Raw genomic sequence first — 15,083 nt, 5'->3', positions numbered from 1 at the left:
CGTGATAGAATTCTATTACTCTTTTTTTTTTATGAACACCGCCGTCACCACTCTCATCACTCGTGAAAAAAAAGAACGCGTTGAATATATCACGCATTGTAAAAAATTTTAATACTTGTACGTTGGAATTCCATCACTAGTGATGACCACCGCCACTAAAAAATGCTTGTGAGTGATAGAATAGTGGTTGCTGACATGGCGGAACATGATTGGATGTCTGTGAGTGATCCCTCACTCCCCTAAGTTGTCGCTCGCTCGCTTAACAACTCGGATTTATACTCTAACATTGTGACACATGATGTTGACAATACGCATATTCATCACCTTGCTCATTCGCGCCTTATCTCACTTGAGCTTGTTGTGGTTAACCTCTACTCGCCCAAGTTACCACACCCCAAAACACTCCCAAAACACCCGCTCAACGCTCACTTTGGCCACTCGCGATTGCGCTAGCCTAACTGCGTTGTGGTGCTCGCGAGCCAGGTGGCGGATGACGTGACTAGCGTCGGTGCTCACCCCTTCCACAACATGAAGCCTTAGTAGCTATCATTCTAAGGGGCTGTTTGTTTACCTCTTAAGGCATTAAGTCTATTTATGGTTCAGACATCTTACTAGTTCAGCACTTAATGGTTCAGACTGTTTGTTTCGCGAGCAAATGTTTGAATGGTTCAAACTTGCTCTGAATGGTTAAGGATTATACTAAGTCTGAATGGTTAGGACCTCTAATCTGAATTGGTCAGACATTTGCCTCTGAATGGTTAAGTATTATACTGACTCTTAATGGTTCAGACCTCTTACTGATTCAGCACTTAATGGTTCAGACCTCTTACTCGTTCAGCACTTAACCATTCAGAAGTTGCCAAATGGCCCCTAAGTCATATTGATTAGAGTTAATAACACACATAGTCCGCATCACGGGTTGGAAGGGTCCAACCCAACACAAACCTAAAAATCAGACATATAAACACAACAGAAGACTCACGGGTTGACATAATCAACAATTTTTTTTTGTGTGTTTTTTTTTTTTTTTTTTTTTTGCACAAGACAACTTTAGAAATATAACATTACAACGAAAAAAATACTAATGTGTATAAAACAAACAGATTTTAGTTATAAAGTTTAATGTTAACTAGCAATAACACCCGTGCGTGTTGCGGCGTGGGTACATCGCAAACATCGAATGGATTAGTTTGAAACGTTATGTGATGCGTTAACCATATGAAAACACGCGTTCCGACGTATCTGATTGAACTCAATGTAACCCAACGCATGTATTACAACAACATGAAGCTAGAAAGTGTTGCTTATTTATAGTTTGAAAATGATGTTTATAAAACCCTACCAAATGCACAACAAAAGAAGCATATAGTACATCTAAAGAGCCATAACATGCTCTCAAAGCACAAAGTACAAACATCAATGCACTACTAAGTTACAAATTAATAGTATATAAATTTCTCTTATAAGTAATTTTAGCATACAATACTCAACCATGTTAATTTATTAGGCAACACACATTTTAAAAATAAAAAATAAGTGTTAACCCACTATCCTCGCCTAGTTGACATAGACAAACCCAAACTAGCCCGAACCCATAACATAACCAAACTAGCCCGAACCCAACTTATATTAAACCTGAACCTGAAATTTGTTCCTCAGACAAATTTGGATAACTGACAGACTATTAAAGTATATCGTGAGATGCAAAATCAGTATAATCATTATGTGATATTGCGTAAACCGTAATAGACTGATAGCTTGCATTCTTGCAAGCCCAAAAGAGCTCAAAAGCCCGTTTTGACTAAAAAAAGCCTTGTCATTAGGCCCATATGATTTTTGAGTTCCTCACAGTGGTTTATTTTTTTTAGGTGTTGTTATAAAATATATTAAAAGTTAAAATCAATTTGTGTGATGTAAAAATAATTTTATTATTTCTCTATAATCTTTTTCCTTTTTTTTATTATTTCTCTATAATCTTTTTCCTTTTTTTTTATTATTTCTCTATAATCTTTTTCCTTTTATTAAATGTCCTTACAAAAAGACAGACCGGGTCTGAAAAAGTAATATTTATTATATTTTGGACGCAATCAGGCCCAACTAACCCATATAGTTTGTAAAGGTACCTGGGCTTTTTATGATGGGTCTTTTTCTGGACCCATTTACTCATTTAGGACCGAAGCTTTTTTTCTGAAAATACAACACTTTTAAGATATAGTGATATGATATAATATATACACACCCTACAATATCATGGTTTTTTTTAATAACCACGGGACCTGCTTATGCGGTAAACCTTTTACAAGATCATTGTTAAGACATAAGGGTGCTACTAGGGGAAGAATCTAAAACACCCAAACAAAAACAATCAATGATGCTATGTCACCTCATTTTTTGTTTACCAAAACTACCCAATTTGTTTACGCAAAAGCAAGTCACCTCTTTGATTTTCCACCATCACATGATCGGGTAGTAGAAGCATATCCCATTTACCGTCTCCAATACCCGAGCCCCATACGTCGGTGTTGCCACTGCATGAGCTACCCGAGCTACCCGGCGTGCACCCTAAGAGTCGCTATTTTTTTTTCCGAATAAAATTATGTTTTTATAATATAGATTCTTAAAGTAAGTAAGTAATATAGTAAAAAATTAGAAAAAACAATGATAATAATGTATTTTATATTATGAAAAGGGGGAGAGAGATGACAAGTAACTAATCTACTTGAATTTGTGAAAGCAAATTGTGTGGACAATGACAAAGTGTAGTTTCCAATTTCCATCAATGTTTCCTCCAATATATCACCATCACTTTATCAACATGTGCCCCTCGCATAGTTTTTTAATACCTTGTGCATCAATTACTCACCTAGTTTTTTTTTAATACCTTGTGGATTAATTATATAGGAATGTGTTGAATTGTTAATTTTAAAAAAATGTGTACTCTACTTGTAAAAAAAGTATAAAAATATGTATTTCACTATAATGATAGACATGTAATTTTAAAGTTATTAAGAATAACTAGTTTAAAATAAGCAACTCACATATACTTAGGGCTGTAAACGAACCGAACGTTCAGCGAACAGTTCGTAAACCGTTCGGCGGGAAGTTCGTTTACGTTCGTTCGTTTTGTTAATGAACGAACATGAACAAGAAATTCCGTTCGGTTAGTTAAATGAACGAACACGAACAACTGTCTCGTTCGTTCAATTGCGTTCATGAACGTTCGGTAACGTGTTCGTGAACATTCGTTCATGTTTGTTTGTTTATGTTGACATTTTTTTAGCATTTATTTATTTTATCTAAACCTTTTATATTCCTTAATTCTTATTTATCTCATTACCCAAACAAAAAAAAATAGGAAACCCTACCTCCACCTTTCTTTCTTTTTATTCACACCGAAAAATACAATTGAACTTCGTTGATGTTATTTGTGTTCGTTTGTGTTTGTGAACCGTTCATGAACACGTTCATTTCCTTAACGAACGAACACGAACAAAAAATCTCGTTCGGTAAGTGTTCATGAACCGTTCGTGAACACATAATATTCTTAACGAACGAACACGAACAAGGCCTTGTTCGTGTTCGTTCGGTTCATTTACAGCCCTAGAAATGAGGCAACAAAGCCTCAAAATCATCATTGATAAATGAAACATAAGTAAAAAGGCTTTTGATAAAGACTAAAAGTGATCAAAGATCGAGTTATATTAAATCAAGAATTGGGTATATGAAGAAACACATAACTCATTTTAAGGTTAATTAGTTTGGTTTATGTTTCAAACATGAGGGTTAATCTTCTTAATCTTTCATGAGCTCCGATGTGATCCGATCTTCCTACAAAACAGCAACACTGTTAGCTCGTTAAGAGGGGAATATGGGGGTTTCCCTCTTAACCAGACTCCGACTTGAGAATAAGTAACTGCTTTAAGGAAATAAGTGTGTGTTAAGAGTGAGAGTAGAGAGAATGGAATGTTTAACCTGAATATGGAAGTCTCTATTTATAGCTGGAGTAGTGTAAGAGGAGATGGGCTGATGGGCCTTGGGCCGGAAGGCGACAACAAGGAATATCCTCCTTGTCTCACTGGTATCGACCGTTAGTGATTTCTAGAAGTTCTCCGATGCTGGCGCACCGTGATTGGAGCCACATGTCCCAGTTGTCGGCCTTGTTGTCCCTCTGCCATCAGCAGGTGAGTGGAGATCATGGGGCAGTTGTCGCCGCCCTCTGATTGGTGCCACGTAGGCGTCCTTATGTACTCTCTGTCTCCTGCACGTTAGTCGATTGTGGAGCACGATAGAGCACAGCCTGGTGGACGCTGATTGGCACACTCTTCTGCCGCTCGTACCTTTGGTACTTTCTGAAGTGGCCTTGTGCCGTAACTCCTGCGCGACCCTTGTTGTGCACGTAACTAGCCCGCGCAGGGTTGTAGGAGTTGAAGGCTCTTATTCAGAATACTAAGTGTGAAACTGATGGTATCCCTTGCTTGGACCTCGCGCGAGGTCCCGGTTTTACTTAAGCAGCTTGCGCGAGGTCCATAGATTAGTCAGCTTATTGAGTAAGGAGTATGGTCCAGCGTGCGACCTGATTGGTCGGCTTTTTGGGACGATACCCCTTCAGGTATAGTGATAAACTCGACTTTGAACGTGTTCAGTTTCCTCATCCTTTAATGAATAATTATGCTCCTATTCCTACACCTCATCGTTTAATTGATCTTATACAAACTGATTCTTCTGATATAGAAAATGTACGTTTAAGTGCTGATGAGGTTGGAGGAGGAATTGAGAATAGTGACGTGTTGACTAAATAAACGGTTGGATTAGGTTTTGGTGGTTCTACCGGTAGTTTTTGTGTTTTTGATTGTTTTAATTCTAAAAGGACAAACTCTTTTGAGTCCAGTAGTATGTGTAATGAACAATTTAATTCCTTGTTTAATGAAATTTTGGTTAATTCTTAGGGTTGTAAACGAACCGAACGTTCAGCGAACAGTTCGTGAACTATTCGGTGGGAAGTTCGTTTATGTCCGTTCGATTAACTTAACGAACGAACACGAACAAAAAATTTCGTTCGGTTAGCTTAGCGAACGAACATGAACACAGGTCTCGTTCGTTCGACTACGTTCGTGAACGTTCGGTAATATGTTTGTTTACGTTCGTTCGTGTCCGTTTGATTATATCAAAAAAATAATAAATAATAAACCTTTTATCTAAATATATTGAAAACTTGAAACCCTATTTTTTTCTAAGTTGGCCAAAATTTGGACATTCTAAGACATTTTTGGGGATAATTATGTCTAAATTAGTTAAACCTCATTCATCGTTTGGTGGTCTAGTAGACTTCGTGTGTTATGATTTATCATTTGATAGTTGTATTTAACTACTTTTATCCAATTTTTAAGGATAACATTGTTTTTATTTTTTTATTTTCAAGTTAAATGTTCGTTTGCGTTTGTTTTTATTTGCTTGCGTTCGTTTGTGTTCGAGACCAGTGTTCACGAACTGTTCATGAACATCTGAATTTCCTTAACGAACGAACACGAACATAAACTTATGTTCGGTATGCGTTCGTGAACAGCTCATGAACATTTTAATTTTCTTAACGAACGAACACGAACATAGCCTTATTCTTGTTCGTTCGGTTCGTTTACAGCCCTACATATACTTATTAAAAATAACCTATTTTGCAGTAAAATATAAAAAGGTGTCTACAAATTTTCTTAACCTAAATCACTAAACACTAACCATATAGTTAGCGAAACTCATTTTATTTCGTAACAAGTATATATTGTTTATTTTAACATGAAACATATTTTCTTTAGAAATCACAAGCTGAAGCCGTAACAACTTACTGTATAAATGCCCTTTATAGCAAAATGAGCTTTCGCTTAAACGAGCATTACATCAACTATATGACAAGTAGACCATTCATATGGGTTACATGAGCTTTAGTTTAAGTTTACCTTTATATTTTGATGACTAAAATCCAATAAATTTGGTTACATTGCTTTATCTGTTTCCACATCACTTTTATAAACACCACTTATAAACATCACTTAACCATCACAAGTGGCCTAGTGGTGAAGTGACTTGGGTTCTCCAATGGAGACTCAAGTCAATTCCCATTAGTGTCACTTTGGTGGCCACCGACACCCGCTTTAAAGCCGGACCGAGGACACTCGAGGTCTCGGGTTCGAAACATGTTTCTTACCCCTCTTTGATGGCTATGGGTATTTGCCGCCAGGGATCCTTGTCGGGTGGTGAACTGGGAAGGGAGATCCCTTCCGCGGTCAGGGGTACCGTGCAACTACCTTTTTTTTTATATTCCTGTAAATAGATAAAAAAACATATAAAAAAACTCAAATCTATACATGTATGTTGTTTTCCAATGTGTTATAATTTGTAATGTTATTATTATATTTAGTGATACATTATACACTAAATTATTATTATGTTTGGAAAAAGCACCTCTCATGTTAGTAGGCAGAGTTGGACCCAAGGTTGGATATCGGGGTCATATGACCATGTGTATTTTTAGTGTCATCTAGTACCAAGTGTTTTTATTCTATTTATTTTCTATGTGTAGTTTATTAAGAGTGAACCTGATTCAACACGTATTTTTAAAACGTTGTCATGTTGGTTCCTATATGAAGAAACACTAAGTCAGTACTACGTTAGACTTAGCCGGTTTGTCTCGTAACGGGGGTCAATCTCTATTCTTTCCTCGTCAAACTGTTCAGTTCTTGTTCAGGAATCCTGCAAAACGAAAACAACACCTGTGAACTCATTACAAGGAGGAGAGGTTGGGGGTTCCCCTTGTAATCACCATTTGGCGTGAGAATAACTGAATAAGTATTCGCTTTGAGGAATAAAAGTGTGTGTATAGAGTGAGAGAAGCGATCCTTAAACCTGGAGGTGAACTCCTCTATTTATAGCCGAAGATTTGTGAAGGAGAAGGAGGTGCCAGCTGGTCGTTTGCTAGTTGTCCAATAGTGGAGAATATCCATTATGTCCTATCTGACATGACCAGCCCCTTATTCTGTACTAAGACTGACGTGGCGTACGGTTACTCGTTCCACCTCAGCGTCCTTTAGTACTTTCTGTCGGGTTATCCCTGGCTGTCCTTTGAAGACCCTGCGACAGGCCCTGACATCCAATGATTAGTGCCACGTGGTGTCCTTTTCTTTGTCTGTCGAGGATATTCTCTCTGTCGCCAGGTGTGTCCCTCGTCCTTCTAGATCCTTCTAGATGACAAGGTTAGGTCTCAAGAGTGGTATGGTCTCACGTATGCGCGCTCGCGCATGCTATTTGGGACCATACCCCTTCACCATCGGTATCTAACACGCATTTACATAATTCACTTAATGTAGGCGGGTTTATTGATGAGTTGTATTTACCATTCATCAACTTATATGAGCTTAAGATAACCTTTTAGTAAGAAAATGTTAATATAGCAATAAGAATGTGTTTAGGAGAGGATCACGATTCAAGAGGTTTTGATGTCTTATTTCTGACAATACAGAATAATGTGTTATAAAAAATAAAAAAATGGGTTTGTTACATAATATGATATGATATATCATCTAGTGAATTACTCACCATCATTCAATTAACAAGCCTTTCATACATAGATTGGATTTTTATGAAAAGCTACATAATCCAGATTCATCATGTAACAAACCCTAAAATCCACATTATATTTATTTTAGAGGAAACTAGGGTCGTAGTCATCCGCACGTTGCGCCGGGACGCGGTTGAAATTCGGTACGTATTGCACAATGACAACCGATGAATAAATTCTTAAAATTTAACAAAATGATATCTAAAACGATAGGAACTTGGTCGGTTTCGGTTGACTCATTATAGCAAACGAAAAAAGAAAAGTTAGAAAGTATGACCAAAAAGGTGTCGAACGTGTTCAATTCGTTAAAATTAATTAAAAAGTTGATAGTGTTTTTTCTGTACCGGCAACTATTATGTTCGCTAAAACGAAAACTAAAAAAAAGCAAAAAAATGGGCACAAGTTAGAAAAATGGGGCAAGTTAGCAAACCAATAAGGTGTAGATTAACATTGATTAAGCAAAAATGGTGCAAATCTAACTTATAATAAAAGACTCCAAATAATGCCACATGGCATTCTCTCCTTCAACCTTATAAATCTCTATCTCTATATATATATAAATGAGATGTGATGTGGGCTAGGTGGCATTTGAATTTGGCCATTTTTGCTGATGTGGCAAGTTTTGATGGTGAGTTTAGGAGGGAATACACAAACAAATTCAGTGGACGCGGGATCCGTTTATGATTTGGGTCAGGCATCTCTCAGTTCGGATATAATATAAAAACCTAATTGAGATCATAATCTTATACCCTATTGACATTTCTCTGAAACCCTAGCCACCATGTTCCTCCTTCTTCATTACGATTCAACTCAATAGCAACCGTGATCCTCTTTTTTCTTAGTTGTTCTACGATTCAAACCCTAAATCGATTTCCCCATTCATCTTTTTCATATATACAATCAATGTCGTCGATCAATTGAATGGTTGAAGAAAATACTAGGTGCCTCTACTTTCAGTTTCTCTCTCAAAACCCTAGATCAACGAGTGCAAGTTCGTGTTCTTCACTTTCATATTCATCAATCAAGAACATAGGTATGTTTATCCCTTTCTATCTTTGATGTTTTTGTTATGTGATTCCAATCATAAGAATCCTGTTTTTTGTTTTTGTTTTTGATTGTCAAAACCCTAAATGGTCAATGTTTACAAACGATTGTTATTTCTGATTGCTGTTGTTTTTTGTTGATTTTAACATTGAAGAAGAATGAAGGTGTGTTTGTGTGACGGCTGAATCTGATACAATTTTAGGGTTACGCATGAAGGAGAGGAGGAAGAAAGATGAACTGTTAAGGGTCGTCTAACACAAAAGATTTGGGTTTAAGAATGATTTTAGAGTTTCGCATTGTAATAGAATTTAAAAAAATTATCATTTGTTAGGTTCAAGATTATGTCAGCATTGTAATAGAATTTAAAAAAAAAAATTCATCGTCAAGTTTGTTAGGTTCAAGATTATGTCGGCTGATGTAGTTCTGAATCTTTTTTACCTTTGCAAGATTATGATTGGTCATTGTTTTAATTGTTGGGGGAGTTAAAACTTTAATTGTTGGGGGAGTTAAAACTAATCGATTTTGATATAGTAAAAGAGGCTCGAGGTGCTGGTATTGGAGTTATAAAGAGTTTTATAGTTATTGTGAAGAACAACACACTCAAGATTCAACTTTACTGGGCTGGAAAAGGCTCTACTGGAATTCCAATGAGAGGAAGTTATGGTCCCATTATATCAGCTATATCAGTTGACCCGAGTAAGTGATTCTACATTTACCACATCTGATTTCTACCAGTTTGTTATCTCTAACCTTAAATATTGCATAAATCCAACCAGAAACATGAAGAGCCAGGTTTTCTTTGAGTTTTGGGGTCATTATTACTATGCCATTACACCACGTTATTCATTTCTAAGTTCTAACACCTGATCTCCTGCCACTATATCATCATCTAATGGTGTGAAGACTGTGTAAATATGTTCTTGGTCACTCTGATCCTAATATCCAACATAAGTTAGAGCTAACTGGTAAGCATGCTTTGACTTTTGAGGTCAAAGTTAATATGGATTAGAGACAATTGTTTTCTAACCACAAAATTCATTTCTTTTATGTGGTCTGCCTTTGATTTCTTGGTATTTAGGTAAAGATTGCATAAAAGTGTTGACAAAAAGACAAGGACGATATTTTAAAGACAAAACTAAATGGAGTTGTTAATGTATAAAGTATAAAAATAACTACACTTTTCTATTCACAATATCTGATATAGTATTCAATGTCATCTAATTTATTTAATGAAATTTATAGAGAGTAATGTGGTGCGATAGGAGGTTATTGCTTATGTGGTGCTTACTCTTATCTAAATTTGAATGGGTTATTATTTATTAAATGCAGATGATAATTTAGTCAAAATTAGTATTTTTTTTTTTCTAATTGATTTGGATTGTCACATTGGATTGTAATTTTGTATTTGTGGGTTGCAGTTTGCTCATAGGAAATGTATTCAGAAATAGTGCAACAAGAAAGGGGATATAACCTGTGAGATTTGCAATCAGGTTTGGTCTTTTTTGGTCCAGAATTTTAATAATTTGGTGAATTTTTTTTATTGAAATGCTATTGAATTTGACATGTTTCATATATTTATTCACCGGATTACGCTCTTTCACCAGCTAGAACCAATCCAGATGTCATGACTATTGATATCAGGAACAGTTGCTACAAAGATTTGGCGAAAAAATTATTCTTTGTTTTTTTTTTAATCTTTCTGCACGAGGTTTACTATTTTTGATTCTCATTGTATTTTTTAGGCATGCATGGGGCCCGCAAATTGATCTCCGGGATGCTCACTTCTTGGCTTTTGTTTCTGAGAATCAGTTTCTTGAACCGGATTTTGATGATTACGGTGTATGAAGTAATAACAGCATTGCGTACCTCCGGTTTATGGCTCTCTTTGTAAGTGAAAAACAAGTCTCATGTCACAAATTTTGTAAAAAGTCATATAAACTTATTATTGTTTGCTTAAATTAAATGTCAGTTGATGTTAATATTGCTGATACGCCAGGCTTTGCTGGTCACAAGAGACCTTCGGATGTTGCCAGAAGGCTCGTAAGGTAAAGATATCAATACTAATTTGGCCTTTTTTGTTCTATAGTTAATCGATACTCAAATCTGAATACGCTTAAAGGTTCGTAAGTTAAAGATATCGAGTTTGTTACCGATATTGTTTGTCGATCTGGTATGTTATTTGATATTTTAACGTTTTTGTTCTTCAATCTGGAGATGGTATACATTTTATTTTGAGTTGGCAAGCAATAAATCAAAGAAATTTGGGGCTTTAAACTAGATTTTGTGCTACATGAAATGGTGTCACTGTTCTTGGGTCCTTACTTTTAAGTCATACAACAAATTTTAAAGTATGTTGTTGAATTGTTGATTATAGGAGACAATTGTTATAGAGGAGGGCTGCGGCGAAAGTTAGGGTTCTGATGGGTGTGTCTATGGCGGCTTAGCGGCCGTGGCATCAACAATCGGTAGCTTGGTGGTATGTTTTGGTACTTTAATTTTGTGTATGGGTTTTGTTTTGGTGTTGTTTTTGGACTTTAGTTTTGTGGGTGGTTGGTTTAAGCTGAGGGTTGCTGGGTTGAGGATTATGGTGGTATATGTTTGATTTTGGGATTAATAGTCAGTTTTCCGTTTTTTTTGGTTGATTAATTGTTAAACACTATTCAAATCCTATTTGTTGTGCAAGAATCGGGGTCTACTATGATGTTATTCTAGGTCACAACCTCTTTGATTACGGTTTGCGATTTATCATTGACAAATGTGTTCGGATAAACGATTTATAATTAGTTTTTCGTTTATTCAATCTTCTCTGTAATCAGTTTAATCTGTTCATGCTTGTGATGATGAAAATGGGGCGGTAGGGAGCCTTGAAGCGGTGGCAGTTCGTGGTGGTGGGTTAAAGCCGAAGAGGGGGAGATGGGTGGAGATTGTGCAGGTGCATGGTTGCATACCGAAGGTACAGAACTGCAGACAGAAATGACAAGAAAGAAAGCCTGAGTCGTGAGTTCGTGACCCTGACTTATCAACGGTCATGAACCTTTTAGGGATGAAAAATGATGTAAGATTCTCAGTTTATATATATTTTTTGAGTAAAATGCCATTTTTGACCCTGAGGCTTGACCAGTTTTGCGACTTTTGAAATCTTGCCATTTTCTTCGGGATCGTTAACTCCATTCATTTTTCGCTGTTAAGTCAGGGGTATTTTCTGTTTTTTTTTTTGTTAACTTAAAGTCAGGAGACTTAACTTTTAATTAGTAAGGGTATTTTAAATGTTTGTACATAAAGTGAAAAAGACGGAATTGTCCCTTAAGTTAACAAAAAAAAAAAAAAACGGAAATACCCTTGATTTAACGAAGAAGAATGAATGGCGTTAACGAGCCGGATGAAAATGGTAAGATTTCAAACCTTTTCGACCCAGATGCGGAAAAACAAGCCTTTAGACAAAAATCGGAAAACTAGCCAAATCTCAGGACGATTATGGCATTTTACTCTTGGTTTTCTATAACTTTGTATCATTTAAAAAGCTCTTTTAGCTGTCAGTATAAGGCTAATTCAATCTTTGGGATGTTTTGCATACAGGTGGTTAAGGTGGCTGATTTCGGTGTTGCAAGAGTGAAGGCTCAGACTGGTGTAATGACAGCAGAAACCGGGACATATCGGTGGATTTCTCCTGAGGTGGTTCATTTGTGTCAAGCTTTCTAATGTTGTTTAGTTTTATATATTTTAGATTATGGTTGGAACTTGGATGGGTTAAGTAACGGGTCATATGGGTTCGGGTTGAGATACGTCAACTTTAGTACGCATTGAAACGGGACGGGTCATGTTTTGTTGAATCCACATTCACTTTTGGTCTATTAATTATTATTATTTTTGATACATATATAATTATTTATATTCAGATGTATACTTATATTTATAATTTTATAATAATAAAATGAGTATTATTTTTGTCATATTTTTATGAAGAATAATATCTATTATGTAATTATACACCATTATATAAAATATAAATTTATTACATTTACATAATAACAGGCTCTCAATCTCGATATGCAATGCTCTTTATTAAATGAAGCTCTAAATCAGGCTCAAGTTTGTACTACATGTTTGTTCAATGTAACAACTTCTTTAATATACTTATATAGATGACACATTAGCTATTTAATCTCTTTTATAAATCAAAAGGATTGTCGATATTTCATGTTACCCAACATATAACATATAACTGATGCGTACAATATGTACAAGTCTTATTCTACTTATGGTCATTTGAAGAAGTGTAAAACTGGTTTGGTGGGAAATGCTTATTATATTGTTGGATGTGTTTATTATAATGTTAATGTTCACTGCATGCTTTGTGCAGATACCAAGACAGGTACGTGCACCCTCTTACATTTCCCATTTTTTAAACTTGATTCTCCACTAATGCCGTTGAAACTTCATGTTTATATATGTGTGGCAGTGATGGACATAGATTTATGTAATAATATTTTGTGGATTGTATATGAACAGGGAAGTATTAGTATATTGATGCTATGCTAGAAGGAGACCGTGTGATAGTGGACATAGATTCACATCAGAGTTTGAAATTGCAAGATCCACCAAAAGCTACAGAACGGTTCTTTAAATGCTTCCTCATATAACTGTGATATGACCCGATCGTCGGCAGAATATCCTCAACATAGTTTCTGATGCTGCAAAACAGAGCTTAAAGAAGAAAGGAATGCCTCTGTCCCCTTAGTGAAGAGCCGATTATGTTAAAGACTTAAAGCTAAATGGCTCTCTCCTTGCAATCGAATGCTCAACAATCCGACTAATGATAAGAATAACCAATCTTTTACTGAAATTGCAAGCAAATCTAACCAGATTCCAGACGCGAAAGACCTGATTTTGATGGATGAGTTTGAAGATATTGGAGGAGGTATAGAGGAAGCTATGAAACATTGGGAGCTATTAGAGATTAAACCAAAGGTACCAAAGATTAGAAGTAAAGTGGTTAGTTGTGTAGCTTCTGTGATCGAAGGCAAATGATAATGGTGGTAGGGTTAAGTTGATCTAAGTTCAAGTCCAAATCCATTTTACAATTTGTGGTTCTTGATTTTCTTGCCTAAAATTTTGAAAATGGAACCCAAATCACTAAAATGATTTGGATAAAATGGGATTTAGATTAACTAGACCCCTAACATTTTGGTATTTTGATTATTTTCCTTTTTTTAGTCATCTTACCACCAGGAAAAAAATACAATGATCTTGGTGTGAGAGTTTTTTTTTTAGCCAGTCTCGTGGTCTACCAGGGGGAGTAAGGTTTTGGAACTTTGGCTATTTTCCATTTTTGTTGTTTTTTTTTTAATTTTTTTGAGTCATCTTAGCACCAAGAAAAAAATACAATAAGCTTGGTGTGTGAGTTTTTTTTAGCCAGTCTCGTGGTCTACCAGGGGGAGTTTGTGTGAGTTTTTACATGTGTTGTTTGGGAGGCTGGTTAAGGGTTTCATGTCAATGAATGAGTGGTAGGCTACAATCTTCTTTTCGGGTTTTCTTACATGGCGTGAGTTTTTGTTCTTAGTAGGTTGTGTATTTTTTTCTACAGTTTCTATAATAATTATGGGGCGTGGGGATAGTGGGTAAATCTGTCTTGGTGCTTCGGTGCATGGCACAAAGTCTCAGGCCTGTTTGTCTGTGTGGATGAAAAGCGCTTTGTGCATGGCGCAAAGTCTTAGCCTATTTGGTATGCTAGAGTTTTTGGCTGGTTTTTGAAGATGATTCAGAAGACTACAAGTGAAAAATTAACTTGTGGATGACAAGATGGTAGACCTCATGGATGCTCATAAGTTTGACTGTTTTTTTTAGATTATATGGATCTTAGTTGATTCAAATTTGACGCTGAGAAGTAAAAAAGGGAAAAGAAGGGGGGGGGGGGGGGGGTCTCTATGTAATTGTTTTTCTCCAATTTTTTGTTTTAGTTTTTGCCCCGTGAGTAAATTGGATGGCTTGGTAACATACTGTTTTTTATGAACCCAATGTAAGTTACCCTTTATAACTGAACATTCCTTAGATGTGGTTATATGTTAAATGGTGGTCCTCATGCTGATGGAGATTTTAACAATACTATAGTCAGTATATATTTTTTAAATGTTTATATACCATGTGAAGTTGAATCAAAGAACCGCGTAAACAAAGAGCCACGTGTTTAATGTGAAGGTGATTATGCGCCTGTCCGGTGCTCACTTTCAATTGATTTCAATGAGCCCCTTTTGTAACTCACAACCCATGAACAGACATTAATGAGGTTGATAGAGATAGCAGTATAACAAATAAAATAGCAAATGGTTGTAGATAAAGATATATTTACACATTTATGAATTATTTGTATATACTTTTACATTTTAAAATTTGAATTTAATTATTATTGTTATTTTTTATTTAGTGTCGTATGTAA

At 35.9% G+C, this 15,083-nt stretch overlaps 1 long non-coding RNA gene across 11 annotated transcripts; it reads left to right on the top strand.

Moving 5' to 3' along the window:
* The first annotated feature begins 8,304 nt into the window (after positions 1–8,304).
* Positions 8,305–14,783, top strand: LOC110891289. 11 transcript variants are annotated; one of them, XR_004873272.1, is made up of 8 exons: positions 8,305–8,639; positions 8,805–9,346; positions 10,069–10,140; positions 10,393–10,537; positions 10,647–10,695; positions 11,025–11,126; positions 11,509–11,705; positions 12,227–14,783. It is a non-coding gene; the product is annotated as an uncharacterized LOC110891289 (long non-coding RNA). The 11 variants fall into 11 exon arrangements; XR_004873273.1 differs by having other exon boundaries at positions 11,467–11,705; XR_004873267.1 differs by having other exon boundaries at positions 11,025–11,705; positions 12,227–12,322; positions 13,160–14,783.
* The last annotated feature ends 300 nt before the right edge of the window (positions 14,784–15,083 follow it).

This window comes from Helianthus annuus, chromosome 11 (assembly GCF_002127325.2).
Source record: "Helianthus annuus cultivar XRQ/B chromosome 11, HanXRQr2.0-SUNRISE, whole genome shotgun sequence".
Lineage (NCBI taxonomy): Eukaryota > Viridiplantae > Streptophyta > Magnoliopsida > Asterales > Asteraceae > Helianthus > Helianthus annuus.
Note: the sequence above shows the minus strand (reverse complement) of the source record. Positions and strands in the feature narration are given on the sequence as shown.